Genomic DNA, 6,000 nt, shown 5'->3' with positions numbered 1-6,000 from the left:
GAAACTCTTTTTTTAAAAAAAACTGAACACAACTCTGACTCAGCTTTTTTTTGAAAAAGCTAAGATTCAGCATTCAGTAACTTCTTTGTATTTATAGTGTCTAATTGCATCACAGCACTGTTTAAAATTAGAGTTTCCTTGAAGGCTTGCAACAGGGCAGAATTGACAGAAATCCAATTTATAGAGATCAATTTGATGTGCTTTATATGTGGGTCATATCTCAAGTGTGATTTTCTTCATAAAATCTATGTAGAATTTTCTGAACAATTGGTTTTGCACCATGTTTAGTTTGTCTTTGATCCTTGGGTGTTGTTGTTGTGAATGATGTTGGGCAAATTGCATTGACAAAAGAAGCAGTCCAACCTGTCTGAAATTCTAGAGCCTGATCAAAATGCTTTGTCTTTGTTTCTATTTGTTAATCATCAAAGTCCTGAACGTTCATTTGGATTTTCAAAGCATATCTCCAGTGGAGAAACATCATCAAATCCACTCTTCCACAATTTTCCCTGTTTCTTCAATGGCTCTGCTGATTCCCCAGAATACATTCCCCTGTGGAAATTCCACACAGGATGGTCTTTGGGAGAAAATTTTCTGTGTATGCTCAGATTTGCAAAAGTCATGAAGCTGTTCCTTTTTGATCATGTTTATTATTGAGGTAAACATTCTGGATGGAGATTTCAGTCTGATTGACCTGTTCCTTTATCTCATCTTTCTTCCAGTAAGATACCAGTGTAATAGAGCTTCTGAGCCCAGGGCGATTTTATAGGCCCAGCACTGCGGTCTCATGGTGGCAACGTTGGAGGTGAGTTTGGATTTCCAGCAGCTTCTGCGTCATTGAAGTGGTCCTAATCCTGACTCATGGATCCTACTGCAGAGGCTAGTTTGGGTTCCTAGCAGCGTCCACTTCCAGCAGGGTTTAATGGAGGCTGCGGCGAAGGCACATTTGGGCCCAGTACGAGATCTGGTAGCTCAGCAGTGCGTACATCAGTGAGCCTGGGCCAAAGTGGACTCATGCCGGCGATAGAGTTGAGTTTGAGCCAGTGCTGTACCTGGCAGCATCAGTGGTGTCTGCATTAGCGAGGCCCAGGAAGGTGAGGGTGAGCATAGAGGTGAGATGGTACCAAAGTGGTGACGTTCATTCCAGCCATGGTGACACAGCAAAGGGTCTCATGGCTGGCCACTAGGCCCATGGTCTATGACAGATAATGTAAGAAGCACTGTAAAGCTGGACACTTTCTTTATTCCTTGATTTTTCTGCCTTTATATCCTAAGATTTTTGGTTTATTTTTCTGTGTGTTTAGATGGCACTGGAGATTGGCAACACGATACAATACTTTTCACTGTGTTTTGTAACAAAATATGTGTGACAATAAATTAAATAATATTATTGTTGCCTCTCTGTCGCATCACGTTATTTCTCCCCAAGTAAGCAAGTACTAAAATTCAAAGGTAGATATTGTCACATTTTTTTCTTGATTTTGACAAAATGGAATTTAATTCATTCCACTGCACTGAAATCTAATTTGTTTGTACATTTTGTATCAGTCTTAAATCACAAATATATGTGTCTGTGTGGTGATACATGTGCCCAAGTATTCCTACACATCCCACACAGGCTCAGAATTAACGAGCCTTTAAAATGCCACTTAAAGACTCATTATTCTATAAATCACATAGGCATAAATTTGTGTCCACTTTGCAGGATCTTGCCGTGTCACGACATCAGACTGCATCATGGACATTTGACCTGCTGCTGATTTTATCCATTATCAGCATAGTTGTGTGTGATAGAGCAGCATGCAGGTTTTTCAGTCAAATGTTTCTTAACACATCATCTCTACTGAATGATATCTTTCAGTAAGCTGGTTCCTAGTGATAAGCCAGTGGCGTTTTTCACAGCCAGTGCCTAATCAGGAATTATCATAAGAAAGTGCAGGCATCTATCAACCTTTTACCACGGTGATTTATGTTCAAAGTTAGGATTATTTATTCAGCTGAAAATCCCTTCAAACAACAAACTGGATAAAAGAGCATCGCTCTCTGGATTAGGTTGCTCACATAATAAATTGAGAAAATAGGTTCCGGCAACAAAATGACAGGCTGTGTTTATCTTTGAACTGCTTCAGCTGTTTAATTTTGTTAGTGGCTGTTCTTTTATCCCTCCTGACTGGGAGCACATGGAAACTCTTTGACTGACTTGAATGACATACCAGCACAACACATCACGGCTGCATGGGTTTTGCTGTCCTACATGAAGCCTCAGGTTTTACTATTGAGCTGAATACTAAAATATATAATTTTACATTTTACCAGGCTAAACAACGATTAGAACTGTGCATAGCATATGAACACAAACAAAGATTATTGACGCAACGTTTTGATACTAATAACAGTGAGACTGCTAACGTTCAGAGACGTTTCCAAACCAGAAACTAAAGGCAGTTTCTAAAGTTCCATGTTTAGTTCAACATGGAAATCGCAAAACTGTGTCAGTGATTCTGTGTTTCTCTGTGTACTGTTGAAGATCTCCTAATTTGGTAATCACCAATCAGTTAGAAACCTGACCTGACGAGCTTGCTCTTTATGTAAAAAGGCTCTCTGTAAAAACCCTTAACAAGGTTACACCTTGTTTAAAAAATGCATAATCACATATTAAGTTCATAATTACTGTTGAATAGCCTTACTATTCATGAAAACTGACTATATTGTTTAATGTCAACATTGTCCTTGATTTTAACAAAGCTCACATTTTTAGAAATAAACCTTTTATAAAAAATGTTTACAATATTTCTGCATCCAACCTAATCTGATGTATATGTCTCATTAACTTTTTCACTTCCGGTAAAATGTACTTAAAATTGAGGTATGGCCAAATACTTACTGGCTTGTTGTTTACATGATGTGATGACATAACAATTGCTTGATCCCTCAATTAGGTGCCAAATTCAAACTCATGCCCAAAATGGGGAAATGGACACTAAAGAGATCACTTAGTCTTCATGGGCTGCTTTCTATAAGGTCGATGGTAAGCACTCACTAGGATTTCCACTGAAAATCCAGACAGGGTGTCCAGGAGCTGCATTCGTAGATCTGATTTGCTCTTCGTGGGTGAGCTGGGGGATGCAATAGTTTTGGTCGTTATATGAAGTTTACAAAACAATACTTAGTTTTAAAAGACATCTTAAAACACAGAAAGGTGGCTAAATCCATGGGACCTGATCAGATGTACCCTAGAACTCTGTGGGACATGAGGGAAGAGATTGCTGGGCTCCTTTTTGAGATATTTGTATCATCAATAGCCACAGGTGAGATGCAGGGAGACTGAAGGTTAGCTAGCATGGTGCCGCTTTTTAAGAATGGTGGTAAGGAAAAGCCAGGGAACTATAGACCGGTGGGCAAATTGTTGGAGGGAATCCTGAGGGACAGAATTTACATGTATTTGGAAAGGCAAGGACTGATTTAGGGATTATAAACATGGCTTTGTGTGTAGGAACTTGTGTCTCAATAACTTGATTAAGTCTTTTGGAGAATTAACAAAGAGGGCACAGCGTTGGATGTACTCTGTATGGACTTAAGTAAGGCGCTCGACAGAGTTCTTCATGGTAGACTGGTTAGCAACGTTAGATTACATGGAGTACAGGGAGAGCTAGCTATTTTAGTTCGGAGAGATAGTAAGAACTACAGATACTGGAGTCAGATAATGCAGTCTGGAGCCTGGAGGAATACAGGAGGCCAGGTAGCATCAGAGGAGCAGTAACGTTCACGTTTCAGGTCGGGACCCTTCTTCGTTTCTGAGGAGGGTCCCAATCCAAAATATCAACTTTCCTCCTCTGATGCTGCCTGACCTGCTGTGTTCCTTTGGCTCCACACTGTGTTATATTTGGATACAGAACTGACTTGGTGGTAGAAGACAGCGGGTGGTGGTGGAGGGTTGCTTTTCAAACTGGAGTCCTGAGATCACAGATGTGGCAGAAGGATCGGTGCTGGTTCCACTGCTTTTCATCGATTTAAATACAAATGACCTGGATGTGAAAGTTGGAGGTATGGTTAGTGAGTTTGCAGATGGCAGTAAAATTGGGGAACAGTGGATGGTGAAGAAGGCTACCTCAGACTCCAACAGGATCGTGATCAGATGGGCCAATGGACAAAGGAGTGGCAGATGGAGTTTAATTTAGATAAATGTGAAGTGTTGCATTTTGAAAAGGCAAATCAGGGCAGGACTTAGACATTCAATGACAATGTCTTGGGAAGTGTTGTTGAGTGAAAGGACCTTGGAGCACAAGTTCATAGTTCCTTGAAAATTGAGTCACAGATAGATAAGATATTGAAGAAGGCATTTGGTATGCTTGCCTTTATTGGTCAGTGCATTAAGTATAGGAGTTGGGAAGTCATGGTGCAGCTGTACAGCTCATTAGTTCGGCCATTTTCTTGGAATAATGGATACAATTCTGGTTTCCCTGCGATAGAAAGAATGTTGTGAAACTTGAAAGGGTTCAGAAAAGATTTGAGGCTGTGGCAAGGGTTGGCGGGTTTGAACTATAGGGAAAGGCTGAATAGGCTGGGGACATTTTCCCTAGAGTTTTGGAGGTTGAGGGGTGACCTTTTTAAAGAGGCTTATAAAATCATGAAGGGCATAGATAGGGTGATTAGCCAAGGTCTTTTCCCTGGGGTTGAGAAGTCCAAAACTAGAGGGCATGGGTTTAAAGTGAGAAGGCAAATATATGAAAGGGACCTAAGGAGCAACTTTTTCCACACAGAGGGTGGTGCGAGTATGAAACAACTTGCCAGAGGAAGTGGTGGAGGCTGGTACAATTTCAACATTTAAAAAGTATCTGGATGGGTGTATAAATAGGAAGTCTTTAGAGGGATATTGACCAAATGCTGAGAAATGGGACTAGATTAATTTAGAATAACTGGTTGGCATAGACAAGTTGGACCAATGGGTCTTTTTCTGTGCTGTATATCTCTGCGACTCTAAGGTTAGACCTTTATCGTGGACAGTGTTTTATTTTTGTATTTTTGCAGTTACTTTTCTGATTATTCAGTTGGAGGACAGAACACCTTGATGAATTTGTCAGAAATTGATATCTATTGGAATGACGTTGAAGAAGGTACAGGAGAAATGTTAAGTTTGAGAAATAATTTCTAAAAGAAATGGGTATTTGCATTTACGTAAAATTGTATAACCTATTGAAGGCTGTCTGAAATGTTTCAGTCATTTACAGGAGAGCATCCTGCAGACTCCATATCACATCAATTCCTAAATATTGTTTGTTCCTCCTAGTAAAGTAATAGAGCATGGAAACAGGCTCTTTGGTCCAACTAGTCCCACCCACCTGCTCCTTACCCATAACCAACCAAATCTTTCCTGTTCATGTACTTATCCAAAAGATTTTTAAACGTTATAATTGTATCCACATTCACCATCCTGTCAGGAAGTTCATTCCACACATGCAAACCACCCACTGTGTTTTAAAAAAAAATTTGTCACTCATGTCTTAAATCTCTGTCCTCTCACCTTAATGTGCTTCTTTGCATTGAAATACCCATCCTCGGGAAAAGACAACTTTTGTTAACTCTGTACCCCTTGTTATTTTATAGACTTCTAGCAGGTCACTTCTCAACCTCCTACGCTCCAGTGTAAAATGTCCCAGCCTTTCTTTATAACTCGAACTTCCATACCTGGCAACATCCTGATAAATCTCTTCTGAAACATCTCCAGATTAATAATACTCTTCCTGTAACTGGGCAACCAGAATTGGACACAGCATTCCAGATGACGCCTCATCAATGTTGTGCACAACCTGAACTTGACTTCCCAACTCCTCTGCTCAAAGTCAATAGGTGTGAGGCTAGAAAAGCACAGCAGGCCACACAGCATCAGAGGACCAGGTAAGTCAACGTTTCGGGCCAAAATCCTTCATTAGGACTGGGGCTGTTGGCCAGAAATAAATAGAGGGAGGGGTGTGGAACTGGGGGAAGGGTAGGAGAGATATGGGT

The 6,000-nt window shown here is 40.5% G+C and overlaps 1 long non-coding RNA gene across 2 annotated transcripts in view; it reads left to right on the top strand.

Annotated features, from left to right (window-relative positions):
* Window positions 1-717: 717 nt before the first annotated feature.
* The window catches only part of LOC125463769 (uncharacterized), a 66,722-nt gene continuing 61,439 nt past the window's right edge, over window positions 718-6,000 (top strand). For both annotated transcript variants that reach the window (XR_007249901.1, XR_007249900.2), the window contains exon 1: window positions 718-802. This is a non-coding gene — a long non-coding RNA (uncharacterized LOC125463769). The remainder of the gene's footprint in view (window positions 803-6,000) is intronic.

This window comes from Stegostoma tigrinum, chromosome 22 (assembly GCF_030684315.1).
Source record: "Stegostoma tigrinum isolate sSteTig4 chromosome 22, sSteTig4.hap1, whole genome shotgun sequence".
Taxonomy (NCBI): Eukaryota; Metazoa; Chordata; class Chondrichthyes; order Orectolobiformes; family Stegostomatidae; genus Stegostoma; species Stegostoma tigrinum.
Note: the sequence above shows the minus strand (reverse complement) of the source record. Positions and strands in the feature narration are given on the sequence as shown.